Raw genomic sequence first — 23,715 nt, forward strand, 5'->3', positions numbered from 1 at the left:
ACATACCATTTTACAAATCATGCAATGTAATCAATGTAGGTCCCCACAGCCTATATTTCTAGTCATGTTGCCTGTGAAAGGCATGTTTCTTCTGCTGGAAAATATCTTATTTGTCATTTTTATTGTTACTTATTAGAATAATAAAATGATTTTGGTTAGAAAATACCTTTTAGCTCATTGAGTTCAACCGTAAATGAAAAATTTCACTGAGTGTGGTGGGTTTTTTTGAAGGAACACTTTGTTTTTCTGATTTTTTTGGGGTATTTTTTTTTTTTTTGGTAGATATTTTCTATATTGGTTTGAGGGTGATTTTTTTGTTTATTTGTTTTTTTTTTTTTCTTTTTTTTTTTTTTTTACTTTCCAGATTCAAAGTCATGGCTGGAGCTCACTTGTATGGTGATATTAGATCACTGATCACCATCACAGGACTGCAAACTAAAAAGAAGGCTAAAGTTAAGTTGATTTAATGCAGAATTGAATTGAATGTAAACTCTTGTTCCTAAAAAATAATTGCATGTAAGTGGGTAATTTTCAATGCAGTGAATAAACTTTATATTGAAATATATATATATATATATATATATATATATATATATATATATATATATATATATATATAGTGAATAAACTTTATATTCTTTCATAATCCATTTAATTGTTTCTGTTCAACAATCTGCCAGAGGACTCTGACAAAAGTGATACTCATGCTGTGTGAATGTCTCATTCATGTGCAAACTGTACCAATTCAGAGTAACAACCAGTGGGAATAAAGCACTACCTGCTGACCTATAAACATAAAGAGAAAAGAAAATTGGAAAATAAAGGACCATGTTGGTAATGCACATTCCATTTCAGAATTAAGGAAATAGTCACTGGAAATAGTTGTGGTTGAGAAGACTTCACCTCTGTTGATTTCTATTAGAAGTGTATGAATTATTTCCTTTACACCATTGAAATGTAGAAAAGGGGTTTTAATGCAGACAGTTAAATTCATGGTAAAGGGCAGAGGTGTACCTGGGAGCAATATCCTTGTGACTTGGTCTGTTGCATGGATCTCTGCGGACAAAAAATATCAGGAGATTCAGTGCCACTTGCACACACTAAAAGGGCAGTGGATTAAAAGTTGATCCACTGTTTTCCTTCAGCATAAATTGAGTCTCTTCAAGTAAAGTTTCACGTCACTTCTGGAGCATCACTGCAGGTAAATGAGCTCTGTGTTTATTAGTCTCTCTGGCAGATAAGGAGGTTTCAGTTTTAATGACTGCAAGATCAAATATTTGACAAAAAGTGAAAAGCAAAGACCGGACATATATATTCTGAAGTGGAAGAGGGAGGAGAATAATGAGTTTGAAAGGAATAAAACACAGGCTGCTCTGTGGAAAAGAATGCTACAAAGGTCTCTGTGTGAATCTTCGGTTCCTGGAGTTTCTGCCAATTCCTTTTATTACTATTTCAAGTAACCAGGTACATATGGCATGTTTGTAAGTAAAGCAGTCAATGAAGTTAGTTACACCTCTGCATTTATTACCCTACCCCTGAGTATTATTAACTTTTACATTCCCCATAAAATATAATTTATCACTTAAATAATTTGCTTTGTGTCAGGGTTCAGTGTGCTCCAGTGCTTTCCTGCTCATTAAATGAGATATTTTTACTTAATGAGCCCAGAATGTCCTTTGCATGTAACATTAGAATTGATTTCAAACACTCCATTTTTCTAACATATTTGTATGTAATTTCAGAATGTGGACTTCATTCCTCAGTCTTACTCTGAAGAAAAAAGAGCTACAAAGAATAATGACCCATGAATTCTGGAGAGGAATGCAGTAAGTATGTGTGAATATTTAAAAAAAACCCCTGTTATCTGCCTCCTCTTTGCATTCTTTCATCTAGTTTGAAAGTCTGAGTTAGTATTTGAGCCTGATCCTGCAGTTATTGCAAACATAATACTCCATTAGAAAAGTGTTTTTTAGAAGGGACTGCAAGGTATGTATTTCCCTGAAATTAACAGCATTTAAAATAACTCCACTCTTAGATGTATGTGTGTGATGCCCTGATTGATATAGCAGACAGCTAGTTGTTCAAATCTACACAGTTCACATATAAAATATATATTCACAGGATAAATAAATATCATAGAACTCTAACAGTGTGCACCTAATGGGATCTGGCTCATCTCTTCGCAATTGCAAATAATCACTTTGCAATTATTTAATAAAATCTGAGTAGAGAAACCCTCTGTTGTGCAGTAAATCATTTGCTCATAATAATCACTGGAACCAAAAACCAGCCCAAACCTCTGAGCTATCTCAGCAATTCCAGGATAAACACTGTGCCGCCACACTTTAAATGGAATTTTGCCACCAGCTAGGTTTCAAGGAGTCAGTGAGTAGTATGTGATGGATTCACAAGTGGGTGTTCATTTGAGTCCATTATAACAAATGTGACCATCTGTGCATCAGCTGTACACCACTGACATGCAGGGTGCGAGTCTGATCAGGTGCTCAGGATCTATGGCAATTTGTATGGCATGAAACACTCAATAAAGTACAGGAAAGCTGAAATTCAATCCCATAAAAATGCTAATATATGTAATATAGATTTTTTTTTCTTCTGTGTGAAAAAATATTAACTCGTGAAATAAGCAAAAATATATTTAACCGAACTTACAACTTTTTTTCAGAGTGTATTTGGCCCTCATTAAATTTCATATGCACATTTTCCTATGGTCACTTTGTCTCACCTGATTAAGAGCTTGGGGCTGTCTTTGTGTTTGCTCCTCTGGGCTGGGTTCCTTGGCTGATGTCTGTTTCCTACAAGGCACATGCAGCCATGTACCTGAGGTGCAGGTGTTTATTGTGGGATGTGCCGTGGCAAAGGAGCACGAGTAGGAGGTAGCAGTGGGTAGGCAGTCTGCACCTTGGTGTAGCAGCCTTCTTTAACACAGTCATGTTTGCCAAAGGAAATCTCAAAATTCTCATCAGACTGACAGAACCAGCCTATTTGAAAAAAATGTTTTTAAAATAGTGTAATACTGTTTCACAAGACTGGATCATGACTTGTAGGTCAAGGATAAAAAGAATATTTCCCTGATTGTGGCAATAGGAGTTAACAGTAGTGTGATTAACCATACAAGTTAATGAAATGTGAGATCTTTGTCATACAGGGAGAGAAAAACAAACGAAAAATTGGAATCAACTGTTGATTATAATTTAGTGAGGGGTGAATACACCCAGGTTGTTTATTAAGGCCATCTCATAATTGAAAAGGCTACTAAGTAACATAATAGCTCTGATACAGATTGGGGAAACCAGGTTACTGAATTTGTAAATTATGAGAGAATGTGTACTGTTCTCTTGCTGTTACCCATCAGAGGGTGCATCACATACCCCTAGGAAATCAGTTTATTTTCCTTTTCCTTACAGTCCTTCATCATTTTGTCCATTTGAGCTGCAGACAATTAAGGTTGGTGCACTCAAGCTGAATGTGCTTTTCTTTTTCATATTTTTTACTGTAACATGAGTGTTGGTGTTTTGTTTTATGCTTTATTTTGGTTATGTTCCCTCTCATTCCTTCCCCCGCTCCCCAAATAAAAAATAATGCTATCATTTACTCCAGGAAAATAGAGAAATATGACTTTAGATACTGAACTCTGTAATATTGTAGCATATTTATATTGTCTGATTAATTCTCAGTTGATAAGAGACTTTTTTCCCTTCTGATTCTATAACAGCAGTAGACCTGCCCTTCATTTCATTTTTTAAAGATAGACATGAAATATTTTAAATTTCATTTGAATTACTTTTCTAGATGATAATTATAATTGATTGTTATGTTTCAAATTCTAATGTCAAAGAATTGATTTTTAAATGAAAAATAAGTGATTTCAGTAAAATATCATTAAAATATCCAGCCAAAACAATTAATTTTTAAAATATTTTTTTATCTTCTGCACTGTGAATGTTTAGTTACTCTGGATGAATAATAGTTTGGTTGTTATATCATATAAATCCTGATGATGTCTCAATGTCTGCAGAAAGGAAAATGTGATGCACTCGAGAAATTTCTAAGATGGATCAGTAAGTCTTTTGGGAATGGGGGTTGCTGTGTTGGTTAGAGTTGAGACTGGACCTACTGGAGGTGCAAAACTGGAGCTTCCTCCCCTTTAGCATGTACCACTCCTGGAAACACATTATATTTTAAGAAAATTCAGGTATATTATAGAGGAGTCACACCTATAATATTTCCTTTATTCCTGCAATTCACAGTTTGCATTTTATTAGTATGTATACAGCTGATCTTGGCATGGGTATTAGGAAATAATTATTTTCATCAGGGAACTACCAAGGCTGTTGTTCTAGATCCTAAGCCTGGGGAAGAGCACAGTTTGTCGTGGAAAGTCTGTGGCCAGCAGTCACATGTGAGGTATTGCAGAGCTGCTCACTGGCACCACTGAAAAGGCACTGACAGGTGCCTGCAGCCCTGCTGAAGGGTGCTCATATGGGGCACCTCAAGAAAGTGAGGAGCACAGCAACCTAAGGTCATACTCTGATTTTTCTCTGATATTTGAGACCCTTGTCTGTGACTAGAAATGGTTGAAGAGGGAATAAATATCAGATGGATACAAGTGTCATTTAAGGGATAAGTGACATTGCTCTACTGGGCTTGTATCAAAGGGTCCATTATATGCATCTGCAGGCAACAAATATTACTTAAATTTTTTTTAAAATAGACTATTTGTATTTGAGAAATAATATCTGTCGTTTCAAGAGACGGTGCAATAATGGTGCTTATCAGATTCTTTTTGGGAATGGCAGTATTTTATAGCTAGTTTCAGTTAACATAAACTTTCCATAAATCAGATACATAACTTTTTACACATGTAGACTAAGGCCAAAGGTTCTCTTCACTCTTTGAGAGCATTGACATTAAAGGTTTTATTAGTACTCAGGATGAATAATGCACTTGACTTCAGTTTTAACAGTCCTATTGAGAGAAACTACTGCATGTTTCTTGCAGAAGTACCTAAATAGCCATCTTTAATGCTGAATAAAAGTTTATTTATTTATTTTTTATTATTATTATTAAAATTAATTATTTTCTCAGTTCATTACCTCCTGACAGCTGCAGCCTTTCTTGCATCAGTGTTCTCTGTGTTGCTGCCATCATATTGTGTGTTCATGGCTTGCTTTCAAGCTATCATTTCTTTGTGTCTTGGGGCTGTGTGGCATGGTTTTACAAAGGGATCCTGGATCTAGTATTGCCACTGCCATCCACTTTACCACTACTGTGTATACTTGCAGATGTCCAGAAAGTTTTGCAGAGAAATGTAAATTGTTATTCTTACACATAATCACAGATTTTCATATTACATACTATTGGCCACTGTGCCCAAGTTCATCTGCAGTTATTTGGGCACTCTCCTGCTTTTATAGCTCAGATTCTTCACACTTTTCTATTTGAGTCCTGTGATGCTTTGACTTCTCCGCTATGTTTGGGATGCTCTCATATTGTTTTCCATTTGGCTGGAATAGCTTTGCTTGCTTGCAAAATCCCAGGCTTTATTTTAGATCTTTGGTACACTCTTTCCATGTGATTTGATACACTCTCTGAGTGTTTTATACCAAATCCAAAGAACTATCCAGCATTCTACCAGGAAGCTAACCCTTCCCTTCATATTGTGAGGTTTATTGCAGTTCAGATCAGTTAAAGGCTTCTCTGTGATTTTTCTCTCCTTTTCTATTGCTTGCTTGAAATTGAATTTCTTGGGTTTTTTTGCATGGGAGTATTTTACATGTAGCCTGATTCATATCTCCTAACCACTGTAAGTTTTAAATGAGCATTAAATAGTTGCTGAAAGTTGTGAGTGGCACAGGGCAGATTTTCTTTGCATCCTATGTTCCTGGGAAGTTAAACTGCAGTAAGAAATTCTAAGCAGTACAAAACTTTAACCAGAACTTCTGAATTTTCTGATCTGTCATCTGAAAATTGTAACTTATAGAAAATAAAACCTCTGTAAATGAAATTGGTTCTGATGTTCATGAATCAAACTTTACTATTCTGCAAGTCTCCTTTTACATGTGAAGTGCAAAATGATTCCATGAGGAAAATGAGCTTGAATCTCATTAGACATCATCGTGTATTAATGGAACTGGTTCACTCATATTTTATTCATTAAATAATATTTGTCAATGTGTTTTTCTGTTTTAAACTCTTACTGTAAAAGAGAGCATTATCACCTCAAAGTATTTGTTTCCTAGAGTGAATGCCAATATTATCCAGTCACGCCATAGTCTCCTAATTATGCTGAGGGTTTCTTTCCTAACGGCATTTATTTTCGGGTGTCAACAATACTTCAGTTAAATGTAGTGTAAAGTGCACTTATTTAGCAAACTTGTCCTTCAGAAAAGGGTTTTTTTTGTCTTTAAAACACCACCAGGTTGTTTCTTTCTGTCAGCGCATGATACAATAGAAATCTTAAATCAATAACACTTCTTATTCCTATGCAATTGATGCATAACATCCTTCTTCACACACAGGTTTAATGTGTTGTAAATTAATTATCTGGAATGCATAGAGGGTCAATGGACCTTGGTATGACCAGGATGTAATGTTAAAGTGTTCCATTTCCTTCCAGCCCTGCTCAGCTCTCTTGCTGACTCTCTCTGTGTCAGCTCTGCCATCTTCTGCACTTTGGTCCCTTAAGTGTTGTTAATGCCCCTCGAGGGCTTGATCAATAGGAAAAATTTGCTTTACCATAAATTTGTCCAACAATTTTCTTTCTTCTGAAGATGGAGTGCCTTTCTAAACTGGGCTTGTATAATGTTCCTTAGTCAACTATTCTTACTCTCAGAGAAATTTAAAATAATAGCCTTATTTTAAAACATAATGAAATTGCAGAGATTCTGCATTAACAAATGCAGATGTAATTTTTGGTTTTTAGGTGCCAAGAAATGAATCAACTATGCTTCAAATGTCTGTCAGGAGGAGTTTTGCTTTACTGTATCTACACATTGAACCATATAGATGACTAAAACTGTTATTAACTGTGAAGAAACGCTGAGGGAGAGATTCTCAGCCATGAAGAGTGCAATTAAAACATGCATTCACTGGGTTTAAAATAGCCAATTTCCTTTAAAAATCAGAGAGGCCACCTCTATTATGATTTTTGAAGCCAGCTTGGCTATTAGTTGCTAGGGTAACAAGATCTAAGACAGTGAATGAGTCCTGTCCAGGCAGCACAGTGTTATGGGTGTCTGAGAAGAATGCAAAGAAATGCTGGTAGGAACATTCAGTTATGGATTAATATAATTTTTATTTACCATTCTTTACCTTGTAGTCCCTGACTACAAGGATGGTCAAAATATGTATATGTTTGTAATTAAAAAGGTGCTAGTTTATTTTAATTGCCTGAGTAACAGATTAAACTATTAAAGCAGAAGATGCTTCAAATCTCAATAAAAAAAAAAGAAAGAAGCGCTATCTAAAACTCCCAGCATGTTGGTGGGATCAATTTAATGTCCTGTGCTGTGTCAATGTCACTTTCATAAACTTTTGCTGAAGTGCTTTTCCTACTGTATGTTGAATGATGTTGTCAGGACTGTGAGTCGGGGGTATGGTGGATTTGAGTCTACTTTACTTCCCTTGATGAAAAGGTCACTGCCACTTGTAAATCTGTTTTACTCCCTGCACAGTTGTTAGTGTCAAAGTCTGTCAGCTCTGTGGGATGTTAAAATTATACAACTGTGGTAGAAACAAGGATCACAAATTCCCAAGTGGTACATCCCAAGAAAAAGTCTCTGATCTTTGTGTAAAAGTTCTGTGGAAAGTTTTTCATTCAGGATTTTCAGCTCACTTTGGCTTGATTGCAGAAATAAACAAAATTTCTGTTCTTCCCATCTGGTGGGCCTTCCCCACTGATAGCTCATCACAGGGCCACTTATGTCTGCAGCTCATGGTTGCAAGTGAAAAAAATCTCTGCTTTATTTTTTTAAGGCTGCAAGGGCTCCAGTTAAAGCACAATTAAAACCTGGCCTGTGTTGTGTTATATGATTATGTTTTGACAAATCATCACTTTAGATCAGCTTCACAATTATTCATAAGTTATTTGGAAAATACAAGGAATAAACACAAAGTAAAACAACTGGCCAATTTAAGCAACAACACCTGACCTCCAAACCAAGCTTTCAACCAATGTAAGAAATGCAAATGAAAAAACCTCCAGAAACCTAAACTCTCTTTTCCCTTACTCACAGCATCATAGAAACTGTTCTGTGTATATGCAAAGACAGTTTACTCAGCACTTTTCTCATGTGAGTTGTCATACTTTGCTAGTATGCAGCAAATGCAGTGGGAGCACAACCAGCTGGAGTGCCAAGAGCTGTGGCTGTGTCCTCTGAGCTTGATTGATTGCAGCATGGAGTTTTTGAAGTTTTATGTTCTGGCTGTGCAGGAGATGGACACAAAGTTCTTTGCATGTGAAGTATGGCCAAAGCTTTTAGGTGGTCAATTGCCTGCTTAATCCAAAGGCCCTTGCTAAGACAGAGTCAAGCTTTTCATACCGTGAGCTATTTCCATATGACCTTGCGACTAAATTGATTTTTGAACGGAGTAGTTTGCTGCTGAGGAGACAGAATGGGACCCGAAAGGGGCAAACACTGAATCTTTTTGGCTTGACTTTCAGTCAAGGTAACTCACTGGGGTCCTGAAGGTGATGCAAGTAAACATCTGCCAAGTGAATCTTCGTGTCAAGGCAGCCATTGTGGGCAAACTGGGATAGGCAGCCGTGGGTAAACATATATCAGTGTGCCAAGTAACCATCAGCATGATGGGGAAGAGGGCACACTATGATGCTGATTTTCTTTTGCTTTGACTGGAAAATTCTCTTTATGTGCTGCTGAATCTGATCTAGAAGCTGTCTTGGGCACTCTTTTCAGTGATGTGAAAGCAAAATCTTTCATATGCAATTTTTCTTATTGTCAAAGATTTGAATGAGAGGCAAACAAATGAGAGAAAAAAGAATAAAACCTGAAGCTTTAATTACTCTGAGAATAAAGTGACTGCTATCTCTATCAATCACTATCTTGGTTTTATAGATATCTTTAAAAATGTCATCCAATTTGCCTTTAAGATCACAAACACTTCTTAATTCTGCTTCCCTGTCTCCCAAGAGAATTGCAGCATAAAAATTCACCTATTCTTTTTCTTATCAGATTCATTTCTACTGTTTGAGATTGTCAAAATCCAAATGGCAGATATTTGTACTTACGTAATTAGAAAGCTGAATAGATGCCTGTCATATCAGTGCTCGTGTTTTCTGAAGGCTCACAATGTTAGACAGAGGACATGTCTGAGGATGTAAACGAACATCCACCTTATCAGGACTTTTACAACTGAGAAATAGAAAATAACATTTTTTTTTCCTACCCTCTGCCCTCCCTTATCCCTCCAATTCTCTAGACTTTGCTCAATTTTTTGCAGTTTCTAATTTTCAGCTTCTCTAGGCACAGGCAAACAAAGTACAATTACAAACTCTTGGAATGTTTCTTTTAAACAGGAAGAGTGGTTCCACACTCTGATGTCTGTACACACTTATATAATGGGTATCTGATATATAGCTGCTTTTTCACTCTGAAATGAAATAATGTGCATATGGTAATGCATCTGCATACACATCAGGGATATTTTTATTCTTTATAAAAACAGATTATCAAAAACTGATGATATTTCAAGATAAAAATCAGATATCTATGATATAAAAAATCAGATTTATTTAATTATTTTCTTCTGGACCAGTCTTCTACATATATTTCTAGGCAAAAGTAAATAGAGCTTAAAACAAAGACTCTGCCAGGATTTTGAGAGCTTTGGAAAAGTTACTTAAAGATCAAACCTACCAACTTATCTGAGATAATTTACAGACAAAAAAAAAAGAAAAAAAATTAAGGCCTTGTGTAGCACTTTTAGCCTTTCCAGAGAAAAACGTTGCCTAGTTGTACAAATACTCAGTATCAATGATTTAACCTTTCTCTTAGTAAATTAATTTGAAATACTGAATTTTAAAATGATTATAACACATTGTGGTCCTTGTGATAAAAGAGACAATATTTAGGTGCTGCTTATTCTTTGAGTCTCATTTAGCCATTGTAAGCATCGTACAGATGATCTAAAATGGGCTTGTCAAACACCTGCCCATGAGTATCTCCCAGGTATTACTGGGCTTTTTGCTTATGCTTAGCCCTTGCCTTTCTTCAAGTTTTCAGTCATGTTCTTACTGCTCCCTTTCATGGAAGACAAAATTGCATCCCTTTGGACTTCCTAAATGTATGTATTCTACATCAGCCTGCAGAGCTTTCCTATTTTCTCAGTCTCACGGTATTATTATGCATTGCATCCCCTCTCTTTTATTGTATTTTAAATAAATATTTCAACTTTTCTTTTTTTTTTCAATGCACTGAAACACCCTTTCACTTTCATCACAATTTTCCAGATCTCCCATCTGCTTGCACAGTCTGTGCTGTCCATGTCACAGCCTCTTCTCTTGGTATTCCAAGAAGGCACTTTCTCCTTGAAGTTTGTTTTTGTAAATCTTGCCTGGAAACTTTCCTTTCCCTCTTGGCTTACCAGGCAATATTTTGGGATATTCTGTCAGGTAGACTAGCATGCACTACTACTTTATTTTGTGGATCCAGTGACAGAGCCCAGAGGAGTGCTACAAGGTAGTTCTGTAGGTCTCAGCTGTGTGTGGATGAAGGCTGTCTCTTGTTTCAGATTATCTTCTGATGCTGGGGGAAGATTTCCCTTTTTTCTTGTTTATTTTGTTCTAGTCTCCAGACTGAATGTTGCCTTGGAGTCCTCTTCAGGTAATTGTTATTTTTATTCTGAGAATGAGGTCTTTTGATATACATGAGGTGAATCAGGCCAGGTATGAAGTGCTTTGCCCCAGTATGGGTTCATGTGAAGAATCCTTGTGTGGGTTCTCACAGGAGCAGCCTGAAGAACCCCTTAATTGTATGTCCAAGACTAAAGAACTTGCAGTAAGTTTTGCAATATCTGATATGAAGCATCAATATATTTGTGTTAGGCTAGAGGACTGCAGGGTTTTTTTTTGAGAGAAACAGATGTATCAGATGTGCATCATGTTACCCGTGGTAGCATGGACAGCATTTTTTGAAAAAACTTCAGCTCAAAAATGTGGCTTAAGCAGAGGCTGAAACTGAAGCCTCTGCTCAGCTGAGATGGGAAATTGTATTTGGAAAGAAGTGAATAAATACCCATGACAAATCTTCAGCTGCTCTAATTCATAATGGAAGTTCATTCCCATAATGGAAGATCATTCATAAATGATCATTACCCCAAACAGAAGCTCTCAGTGGCAAAAGTAATTAAGGCTGTAAGCAAAAACTATTATGTTAATCAAACTATATTAGAGGAGGAATTCTATAAAATTATCAATTTGTGACAGACTTTCTGCTCTGAAAAAAGGTTTATACTGATACTTAAATTTGCAGAAGCATATAGTCTTTATAAAACCCCAAAGAACCCCTAAAACCTTTAATGCTTTACCCAGCCTCACTGAATTGCTCTTCTGCAGAAATTTTGAAGGAAAAACAATTAAGAGCTGGTGTATGCATAAGTGCTACATGTGTGGAACATTCCCAGCCACTGCCACATGACAGCACCCCTGTCCCTGGGGTCAGGCTACTCACTGGTAAATTCACTGTGAGGAATCTCTGGGACAGTAAAGCTGCTGAACAGGGGAAAACTGGTGATCTGCCACTCCTAAACCAGGATATACTCTGCTCTTATACTTGTTCATTCAAAAATCTGTGCCACAAATCCAGATAAAGTATCTTTACTGCTACGATGCAGAGCTGAATAATTTTATAAATTAATTCTTTTGGAAACATCTTTCTAACTGCTTCAACATTTTCATTGTTTCATCTGGAAGCATTGTGTCTACCTCACAGGTGCAGTGGCATTCTGCATTATTTATATCCAATATTTGATGTATCATTTTTAACGCAAAAAATTGGTGCTACATAAGTTCCTTTATATAGACCAAAAAAAGGAAGGAAAAAACCCTCCATCATTTCCACATGCTCACCCTCCATGTTCAGTTATCATCTGGGTTGCCCCTGTTGTTGGTTAATGTATGAATAACAGCTTGCATTTCCCACCTGCGATCAGGTTTTACTGCAGGAATAAAGCAAGGTCAAAATAATATCTAATGTTTAGACAGCATGCTGGTAGTGTCCCCTTCAGCAGACTATTCTTAAATAATAGCAACAAATTAGCATTAAAAGCTCTCCACAACAAGATGTGCTAAAATCATACTGGATGCTCAGTGACCTGTGCAAAGAAAATGTAATATGCTGCTTTCTAGTGCTCTCAGCCTCAGCTGCTGTAGTGTCGATTATGTCACTACAGCTTTTCAGAGGTGGAACCAACATGACTCAAGAAAATAAAACAATAAAAGAAAAGAAGAAAATAAACAAAAATAAACTCTGGATGCAAGAAGAGAGAGGGTTGCAAGCAGAGAAAGGGTTGCTCCAGTGCTGAGTTTGAAGGGGCTGCCCTCTTTAACACAATGGGAGCCAGCTTCCCTGCTGTGTTCTCTGAAGTGGTTCATTGCAGCACAGTAATATTATATCTTAATAAGCATAACACTCTGAACTGAGGCATATTTTTAAGTCAGACACATGGGAGGGAAACATATCAGAGCAGAGCTGTGTTATTTTTAATGGAACATGTGTTTGTCTTGTAAGTGTGTCAGAAGAAAAGGAACAGGTCTCAGGTTTCTTCTCACCATGTCTAATGTAGGATGGGCACTCCAACTGCCTCTGTAAGCGACATCAGTGGTCTTTGATATTGCAAATGACACTGGATGGCCAGGACTACACTTGTACCTCACATTCAGTGACACTGAATACACATTGTGTGTTTCAGTGCTCATTGAAGCTCTCCTTCAGATGAAGCTCTTTGAAAACCAAGATAGTTTTCATTCAATAAACAAGATTGTCAGAAGAGACTGTCCTTTTCCCAGATGTGCATGGGTAGGTGGTACAGGTGATGGGGCACATGCAATGCAGGAAAACATTTCCATTTACATTCAGCTGGAAAGTAGATCTTGCAGCGTGGAATTGATAACTGCCATGTGGACCATACTGCACCCCATGCCACTCACCTCTCATTCTTAACATCAAAAACAATATTAGAGTAAAAATGTTTGCAATGAAATTCCTAAGGAAATTTTACATTTCAATTAATATTTATAATGGGTTTTTTAATAAGTTTTAGGTCAAGATGTTTCATAAATCTATTTTCCACAGAGCACAGAAAATATATACTTATTGTGTCTTTGTGGTATGACCGGATCTAGTCTTACATCCAGCAGCCAGCTGAGGCTGCTTGTCTATTATAGTCTCTTCCACCATTCCTGACAAATGAACAAATAACTAGATGCCCTGTGAAACATTTTAAATAGAACTGTCTCCTGAAAAAGCCGTTACTGACAGAGACAGGTTCGATCCAGATCAAGGGAACCTGCTGTGGAGTAGAAAAGATCAATACTGGTTGCTGTCTTTTTTATTTCAGATTTCTTTTTTTTAACTAAGTGTAGGTAAAGATTATGATGACTAAAGTAAAGCAGAAAACAAGCAATCTATGAACTGAAGTGCATCCTTCTTATTAAACCTTATTGTGCTCTTACAGCAGTAGCTGAAGCTGTTGCTATGAACTCTATCATGTAAGAGGATTTCAAAACAGCATTTAAAACTATGTATTAGCTAGAAACCACTTTGCCCACAAATTCTGAAAGAGCTGAAAGTAGGTTTTGAAAAGGAACCAATGTATTTCATGGCAGAGTAAATTAGCTGCTCTTTTTTACTTTTGAAGTATTTGATCAAAATCCAGTACTGAACATAGTGTCTTAAATTAATTCTATTTAGAGTGCTCCTCTGCTGGTTACAACATGGATCCTATAGCACCAACTACCCCCATTTCCTGTTGTGAAACATGCACAAGGCATATTTCCAACGCCAGCTGGAGGCGCTGAGGTCTCGTTCTTATCTTTGGAAAAAAGGCATGGGGTTTGTGGACAGATCTAAAACGTGATAGTTTTTATTTCTTGTATTCAAATAGCATCATCCACTCTGCTTAGCAATTGAAAATAGCAATTAAAAGTCGCCAAGACCAAATCAGCCCAGCAATGAAAAACTTTGACAGGTTTTAGGAAGCAAGGCTGGCATTATAGCCACCATATTCTTAATAGCCTTTGGCTAAGTCCAGGAATTCAGTTTGCAATAAAATCAATCCCCTACAATCCACAAGTATTAAATTCATCATTAGAATGTTGTTTTCCCCTTCTCAAACCTTCCATGTAACAAGCAGCTCAGTAAGATGAACAGCATTTGTTACTGAGAACAGCCTTAAGGAAAGCAAAAAGAGCAAATCTGGAAAACAGATTCATATTTTTCTGGAAATGGGTAGTATTCAGAAAGCATTTAGCAAGTTCAAGGTCAACTTGTTCTCCTTCTGTATACTATTCATAACAGGCATTTGACAACTCAGTGACAGTCAATCTAGCAGCTGAACTGAATATATTGGGCCATCCAGTTTAAATAAAAACTAAATCTTCATTGTGAAATGAGCACAACAAACCCAAGAAGAGCAAAAGGCTTTCCTGTTTCTGAAATTCCAAATAAGATCAACAAATTACAAATGAGTTACAAATGAGAGGAAATAGATCTAATTTGGATAAATAAGCAGATGTATGTATAAATGGCAAGAGATCATGATCCTTCACACCATGGTGGTGTTGTCTTCTCACTTAAGCAAAATTTAATTATCCTGAGCATTCTGCAGATTTTTTTGTCAGTATACGAGGTCTGCAAAATTATTTAACGTCAATAAGATATTTACATTTTGCAGTTACAATTACTCTGAACTTGTTTTTTCGTTCCCTAAACAAGACCCCTCTGGAGTTTATTTAATATTGACTGTTTCTCAATATGCTCTGGGATACAGTAAAAGGTATCCTCAGTTGGCTGTTGTCCTACTGGGAAGTGAGGAGATTACACTCACTCATTGGATTGGAATAATGAGATTTTCATCTGCCTTCAAAACTTGGTGAAAATAGCTGCTCAGGGAGCCACAGAGACATATGTTTTGGAAATCCTGGGGATATTGAGTTTTGTGTCCATGCAAATTCTGAGGTTGGGTCCATTTTCAATTCTAATACTTTTCTTTTTAGTTATTGTTATCATGGGTCTTAGAGAACTCTTTGTCATGTACAATCCAAAGAAAATGGATAAACATAACGTATACCTATCTTTTATAACAAATTCTTCTAACTAAAAATTGATCTTAAATATGGTGTATGTTGAAGAGCAAATAACCAGCTTGTACCATCCCTCCATCACTTCCAAATGGCACAGATATTTCTAACAGTGAATGTGCATCATATCACCAATTGCTTTTTCTCTTTCAGCAAGACATACAATGAAAATCAACTAGCAATTGTTTTGTGGGTGAGTTCACAGATAAAAGATTGACTATAAGTTGAGAGGAGTATCGAGTTCACAATATACTTGGCTCCTTTTTGGAAACCACTACCTGATTTTGTTTTTAAAGCTGCCATGGGTTTTCAACAGGATGCTTACTCTAAGCACTCAGTATCTTTCATCAGCTAGCACCCACTGAATGACTACCAGGGATGTCAGTGTCAAATTCCTCTGCAGATGTCCAGCTGGACTCTCTACAGGGATTTATCTAACAGGGCTTGCTGCAGGAATGATGTTACTAACAGTTCCACCTTCCCTGCTTTGCATCTTTCAAATATCATCTATAAATATTTTGAATATGCTCATTATTTAAAATTTTAGACCTCCTCCCCAATTTTATCAAATATTTTAGAAGGATTTCTGCCTACAGTTATAATGTATGTCTGCACTCCAGGAAGACAGCTGAAAGCACAATGGCTCTGCCTCTATATTTGGAAACATCTGCTGTTTCATTTCCATGATGCACAGTGATGTGCAGTCTGAGAGGAAGAACAAGTCTGGCACAGGAGACATTAGTCTAGGGTTAAATATTTTGATACTGAAATTGGGATTCCCTCTTATCTAACCCTCTGCTAGTACTCCTTCTTTGAGTAAAGAGTGCTGAAATAGTGGCTCAATGGTCCTCTGACTGTTTGTTATGGAAATAAATCCCCCCCTAGTGAGGCAGCCTTTTCAGGTATCAGCAATCGGCTTTCTCCACATCATTTTGTCATTCTTGAGAGAAGCATAGAAACAATAAAGTGTGATATGGAGTGAAAACAACTAAATTGACTTAGGAGGAGCTTTGGTTTGAGGAGTCTCTAGATTGAGGGCGAGATGTTGAGGATGTGGGAGAAGATTTGCTCTATTAGAAGTTCTATGAAACAATCGTGCCAAAACTCCCATCATATAAAAGCCTAGTTGCATATTCAGGAGAAGTGCCCTTTGATGAGTTGAGAAAGCCTGGCAAAATTCTATTATTTATAGTGGTTTATTGTTTTTAATAGCCTGTCAAATAATTTGAGGAGAAAGTTGTGTGAATAATCTCAGCAACTCTATATGGGGGGCTAAGGCAAGTTGTAGCACTGGGTGCTGGGAATAGTTTTGACTCTTATCCTCAGCTGACCTAAAAAAGGGCCCTTTCATAGATATTTCCATGATCTTCCTGTTGGATCCAGGACCTGGCAGCACCATTACACCTATGGACATTTGTTCCAGATAAAAGGCCAGAGTTAAATCTTCCATGGCCTCCAGGCCATGGGTTTCATTCTTCCCCATAGTGATTATCAATGGAAAATTTAAGTTAGAGCCAGGAGAGGGTGTGGGGGCTTAGGAGACCTGGAATAACACATCTGGGAAATTGTTATTTGAGGTTGAGTATCTTCTGAGTGTGTCTGTCTGCAACAAAACTGTTAAGTGTACTGTAAGAAATTTTGGAGAATGTTAAAAATTTTATTTTTGAGAAGCCTTCATACAAATTGTATTTAAAATTCCCTTGTGCATTCATTATGTAGGAACTTTGTTATGTGTTTTCTTTTAGAGCAATATAATTCTATTGGCCAGGAATTCCAGGTTTTAAAAGACTGGGGCATGAAGAACTGCCTTATTTCTACAGAGAGAACAGACTCTTTTTTCCACTCTAAAATTTAGAACTTGGTGGAGTCTTTCTTCAGCAAAACTAAAAAGGTGCACATTTTTATCTGACAGATTCAATTTGATTTGTCGAATTTTCTGAATCTCTGTGATCAAAGCAACAAAGATCAAACTATTCCATCACTTGACCTGAAAGTAATACAATACAGTTTAATATAGCAACAATATTTTGCCCTAGATGTTATGTTAAGGCTGTCTATCAATAATTCAGCTCTTATATAAAATATTCTTGCAAATAAGATATTGTACCTTAAGAACAAATGATCTGTGCAGATATATTTTCAAAGAGTACCAGTCTCTCTGTTTATGCCAGTGAAGAGTGAAAGAAACCCAAGGGTGAGAAATAGAACAAGACAAGATTTAGTGAAACATGTGAGCTTGGAAGGAAAAACTATGAACATTTTGAGCAGTTGGACCTATAGCATGGATGTGTCTCAATAACTCTATAGGTTTTTTTTCTAATGTTTTAAACCAATGTTCAACAGATAAAAAGTTATGAAATACACATTCATGGCAAAATATCCTTAAGAACACAAGAAATTTAAAATAAGTGCAGTATGTGTGTAAAATGTAAAATATGTGCAGTGTAAAATGGGATGATCAAAGGCAAGGCACCTAACCTGAGAGCTAAAAGTGAAAAAAACAAACAAAAAATTTACTTAAATCTCAATTAGGATATACAAAAGAATCAATACCTTGAAGAAAAAAAAAAAAATAAATCTATGCATTTGCCCTGAGGTGAAATGCTAAGGTGGGAACAGCTTCTATTGTAAGATGATGATATTATACCCCTGCATCTTATAAAAGAATATTCCATGATATTTTCTCTTTACAGGTTGTTTCATGTTTGCTTACATTATTCAAAAACATTTTGTATCTTCACCATCTAAACTGGCTGAAGAGGCATTGTCCAGAAATCTGTGAAGACAGTAGTGACTGAGTATAATATCACCGATTTGTAAGAGGTATGTTTGGTTTTGGAGTGGTGAAAGTTATGTCCCAAAAATTGCAGCATTGCCATCCCACACTTCAATAAAATATGTTTTAAGTATCTAGAAATCATGAGATTCACTTCAAAGCCATGATTTTGTAGTTTGGTGAGTACATTCGGTATGTCTGGTCTAGCAGGCAGTGTTGGTTTAGAAGTCACTTCCTAATGTTTCCTACAGTCATGAATTGAGTAGTTTTAAAAAAAACCCTGGCATTAAAAAAAAAAAACCTGGATGATTTTACAGCCATATGACTCTAGGAATTGATGTTTAAGTATGCCACAAGGAATTCAGGTACTACAATAACCAGTGCTACTAGTGTACTGTTTGCTCACAGGATTTTAAATGCCACCCTGAAGGAGAAGGTTGAAGACACCTAAATTCTTCCTGCCAAGGCTGTTTTTGTTTCTTAGAGAGGTCAGAATGAAATATCCCTTCAGGTCATTTTTTTAAACAGCCAGATCACTTTAACCACCAGCTCTGACAGTAAAATGATTCATGTCTGTATAGAGAATAGTAAAGTTAAGACCTTCTGGAGAAGAAGCTACCTAAACTGTACTCTTGTCCCGCAGGGTTGTTTTGGTGGGGTTCTGCCCCAGGTATCTCTTCAGGTGGGGAAATGGAAATTTATCCTAGTTCCTGAAAGCTAATACTGATAATATGCCTTTTTATCCAGACTCATTTGTCTTTCTAGAGATCACCAGTAGTATTACTGATACCACAACTTTATATTGCTCTAGGCAGCTTGTCAGCTTTACTGATCCTAACAATAATGAATGTAGATTTTCATGTGGGCAGGAGGCAAAAGGGACTATCACCTGAAAGTTTCTGAAAAGGGAGAATAATGGGAACTGCCCCATAAGTGAGAGTTAATATGTGGTCTCCAAGAGCCCCAGCAAACTTTCCTGAGGAACAGCTGCAGAGCAAATAATCCCAGCACCAGATTGTTTCTCCAAAGTGAAATAATCAATGTGTCAATAAAAATGTGTAGGCTAAATGTACCATTGAGTACAGATGAGCCCCCTTCTTATTCCAAATAATAATGGTATGTTTTCAGATTTATGGTGTTGCTCCTTTCCTTCTCCTGCTCCATCACTTCACTCTTTCCCTCCCCTACCCTGATGGCAGATAATACATAATCCATAAGATGTATTGGTGTGGATATGATGCTGAGATGGGATTTTTGTTTCTTCATTCTTTTAGTAAGGGGATCTGAACAGACACATAGAGATAGATGGGTGAAGTGAAGTAGAATATTACTGAATAATCTTCAACCTTGAATGTGGAAAATGAGATACAGGATGCCTAATGTTTCATTGACATCCATGAAAAGAGACATGAAAACATCCAAACCTCTCTCAGTGGAAGAAAGTTAATGGGACCACATACAAAACCACAGCTCCAGTGAGAATGGTGATCCTGGCAGGACAACAGGGATCCCATCCATGCACCTCTCCTTGTGTGGCCACAGGGAGAATCAAGAAGAAAATCATGTTTGGTGAATTCTCACTGCAGTGCTTTCCTTCTATTCCTGTGCAGGAGGTAACATAGAACTCCATGTTTCTTAATTTCTGTAGTAATTTCATGATTATGTTTCCAAAAGAAAGGACGCCTTCTTATTTTCATAATTAACAGGAAATACATGTTATACATTAAATGTGGCACAAGAGAGATGAATTATGCAGTAAATTCTGTGTGCTGATCAGCACAAAGCCCAAGGCACATTCAACAGAGTTGCTGTGAAAATCTGTAATGAGTTTCAAGTACATCATTTCCTGATGGAGGGTAAGAAAACATCCATCAATGCTAATTTTCCCACAGTTTTTAGCTTTTTATGAATACTTTACAGCTTATAAAAGAGATGAATTTCTAAAGTGCAACTTGAGGAAACTCTCTTAGTAATTAGAGAGTATTCCTAGCCAAAACTAATGAGGTCTGAACCTTAAACATGGGGATGGTTCAAAGTTGACAGCCCCAGCCTCCAATTCCTTCAAAAGGTTAAATTAATTCCTCAAAACGGAACATGGGTATTTTCTTTTCTAGTTGAATTTCAAACCTACCATTGTGCCTCCAAACATGCAGTATTTGGGTGTCATTCCTGATTCTCTAGTAGTTTTGTACAGGATTAAGTGGTCTGAAAAAGCAAGCTCCAATGAGATTGGGGCATCTTTACACCAAACTCAAGGATTTTGTGAAGTGTTGCTGACTTTGTAGTGGAGCACATGACCATGCACACAGCTCTGTTCTCCTCAGCTTCTGTCAAGATGTTACAACAGAGCTGTCCTGACATTTTAGAAGTGAGAAAATGGGTTTTAGATACTGGCAAGGAGGGAGGGACAACTTTCCTGATTAGGCAGTTGTCCATTTTATATTGAGAACTATCTACTTGGTTGCAGGCTTCAAAGAACACAAACATAATGTCCGGGAATATTTTTTCCAGCTTATGTATGTTTTTTACTTAGTGATAAAACATTAAATATATTAATTCCATGGTTAATTAAAAATAAGTATTTATATGTTGTATAAATAACAAACATAAATATATTAAATAGAAAAAAATTGTACCTGCTCTACCAAGGTGCTTAACACCTTAAAACTCTGGTGTTTTTAGAGAGTTTAAGGGTTATGAGGTTGAGTTGTGAAGAGTTTCAATATGTGAGGAGGATAAAACTTCTTATTAAAATTTACCCTCAGTGGGAGCATCAGGTTGTTGTTTTACTGCATGTGTATCCTGATTATGTCCTTCAGTTACGTTAAATGAACACTCTCTCAGAGGAGATCACCACTCTTATTCAATAAGAAATTAAGGGCTTTTTTCTGAGATAGAATTTAAAATCACTGTTCAGGTTTCTTAACAGAGACTACTTTCCAGCACCTGTCACTTGAATTAGAAGGCTTTTCTATATCCAGAGCATATTTATTTGATGAATCCCAGAATCAAAAGCCATAACCTGAACAGCCTCAGGGCTGAAGTCTGAACAGCAACAAGCAAGATAATTTCTGATATATGTGAATAAATTGAAGCTGTGCTTACAGAATCTAGAGCCACTTGAATTCTGCAAGACAATTCTCATTCTTCAGTGTTACATCAGTTCCAAAGCAGAGTTTGTTTCAGTATGCTTTTGTCAGCATTTATACTCATAGGAACAGATTTTTGTTCACAAATGTGTTTCAAGGAAGAACTGTACCTTCATGAGGTGCAGCTTTTCATGACCAACAATACTGCAGAGACACATTCATCCTCTCTGAAACATTTCAGCTATTCGAACAAGACAGAAACAATTCCCTGTGACTGCATGACTAAGTTGTGAAAAGTTAACAAACACTCTGGATTAATCTGGTTTCTACAAAGAATTTAAGTAATGAAATTTTTTTCACCCTAATTAAGCAGTGATCATTGTGAATATTCAGACAAAGAAGGATAGATTATTTCATGTGTTGTTATTATGAAATAAGAAAGGCTAATTTATTCTTGCTTAAGGTAGGCAAAAATAAGTTGTTGAGCTCTAGTCCTAATACAAAATTATTTTATGATCCAATAAGGGATGGGAATATAACACTGAATATCATTCACTTATCTTTGTAGCAAACAAAACTTTTATAGTCTAACTCTACACTCATTTCCCTGCTCAGTAGTTAGCTTGTCAAGTGTTCACATTGGACCTTAAAATGAGTTAGAAAGCTCAGGAGTATATCAACATTTGCAGCATAAAACTGTCTTCTCTTTGATCATTCAAGCTTTCTATCACTCTAGGTGGTCCTAACTAATAAGGAACTGTGATCCTCTTCACTACTTGATTCCAGTAGCCACACAACAGACCACATGCAGTTAATGCTTGCCATTAGTGTTTCAGTCAAATACCAACACTTATCTACAGATTTATGATCCTTTTAATTACATATTTATAAATCATGCCACTATATGTATGGGAAACACTGTCTCTTTTAAGGATTTGAAGATTCTTCATCTTTTTGTTTGGGATATTTTTTCCCCTCAAGACAAAAACCTGTGCAAGTTTTTAAATGTATCTGATATGTGTTATTGAGTAGGGGCACTGCTCTACATTCTACCTGAACATGAACTATGAAATATAGAACTCTGATTTTCTCCAGCTATTTCTATGAAGTTCTTTGTATAAGGATCTGGTTTACAAATCTGACATACCTGTGCAATGCCCAAACTGTCAGCATTCAGTCCCATATCTGTGCTTTAGCAGCTCTTGTTTGCCAGGTTGCAGATGCCGAGCACTAACAGCTCTTCTCACTTTTTGTGCTGAGAGCTCTGAGAAACATACCTGCAGAGATAGAAGGGGCAGCTCAGAATCAAACACATGCTTCTGGTAAAGCTCTTTTCCCAGGCAGCTATTCCATGATAAGTTTAATATAATTCTGAATTCTTTGAACAGTGATGATTGCACACAGAACACCATTTAATGTGTCCTGTCCCAATAAAGGAGAAACTGAGGCTATAAAATAACAGTCCCATGAAACAGATACCCAGGTGTGGGCAGAGATGTATGTATGTCTTGTTTAGGTATTAGGATTTAATGGCAAATTAGAAGGGCTGATAATGAAATTCTTGTGATGAAAATTAATTCTGAATAGAGTTAAAAACAGTTTTAACCAGGCAAATCCTCCTCAAATGTCTATCCTGTGAATATATATTAAAAAAAAACTGCTAAATTTGAGATTTTTGAGAATGAAGATGTTGCTGAAGGGAAACTTTGTTTTGTAACTGATCTCTATGAAGCTTTAGGCTCTGTCTTACTTTGATTATACGTTGTTTGGCTGAACTCATAATCTTAGAAAATATATATCTGTTATTGGGTCATGGTCAGCTATGTAAGTTAAAGCAAGTCCTTGTAATGCATAAATAATACCTATTTTAAAGGTTTATGATAGTAAACCCCTGTCCCCAAATCTTGTGCAGGCAGGAATTTGTGCTACAATCTCCCCTGGACAGTAATTGGTTCCTCTTGTAGTATCTACAGCACCTACTCCCAGCCCATGTATTCCTTTGGGATGCCTGCTTAGGCTGGATTACTCACAGTGGGTTTTTCTGGGGCTCTGAATGTCTCATGCAGAGTGCCAGCAATCTGAAGCACTGAGCACTAATTGTAAGCACTAGTAAGATGAAAAAAAAAAAGAAATTAAAAATGTGACCTTTTTAGTTTCATTGCCATACACAGTCCCATAATTCCACATACTCCTTAGAGTTTGTGTTAAGCCCCCCACTGGCAGCTATATGCTAGTGAAGCATACAGTTTTGAGACCTTCATTTTCTCCCATTTTCATATAGGAGTGCAAATTTTAAATAATTGTGAAAGATATGAACTTAAAAGAGGGAAGATATCTGCTCTAAGAGTGGAATAACAGTAGATTTGCTCTGAGCTGCCTGGGATCATTTAAAACCAATGAATTAAAAATCAGATAGTTGGTGAGGGCTATAATTTACACTACAGAGGTGATAAAGCCTTTTGTGTTCCTATTTGCAAAGAAAGCATTAAACTACAGTGATTTTTGATTTTTTT

The 23,715-nt window shown here is 36.6% G+C and overlaps 1 long non-coding RNA gene across 1 annotated transcript; it reads left to right on the forward strand.

Moving 5' to 3' along the window:
- The first annotated feature begins 1,808 nt into the window (after positions 1 to 1,808).
- LOC110479968 (uncharacterized) lies at positions 1,809 to 18,094 on the forward strand. The gene is made up of 3 exons (XR_002467035.2): positions 1,809 to 1,826; positions 3,426 to 3,465; positions 18,031 to 18,094. It is a non-coding gene; the product is annotated as an uncharacterized LOC110479968 (long non-coding RNA).
- The last annotated feature ends 5,621 nt before the right edge of the window (positions 18,095 to 23,715 follow it).

The sequence above is a fragment of the Lonchura striata genome, chromosome 9 (genome assembly GCF_046129695.1).
Source record: "Lonchura striata isolate bLonStr1 chromosome 9, bLonStr1.mat, whole genome shotgun sequence".
In the NCBI taxonomy this organism is placed as follows: domain Eukaryota; kingdom Metazoa; phylum Chordata; class Aves; order Passeriformes; family Estrildidae; genus Lonchura; species Lonchura striata.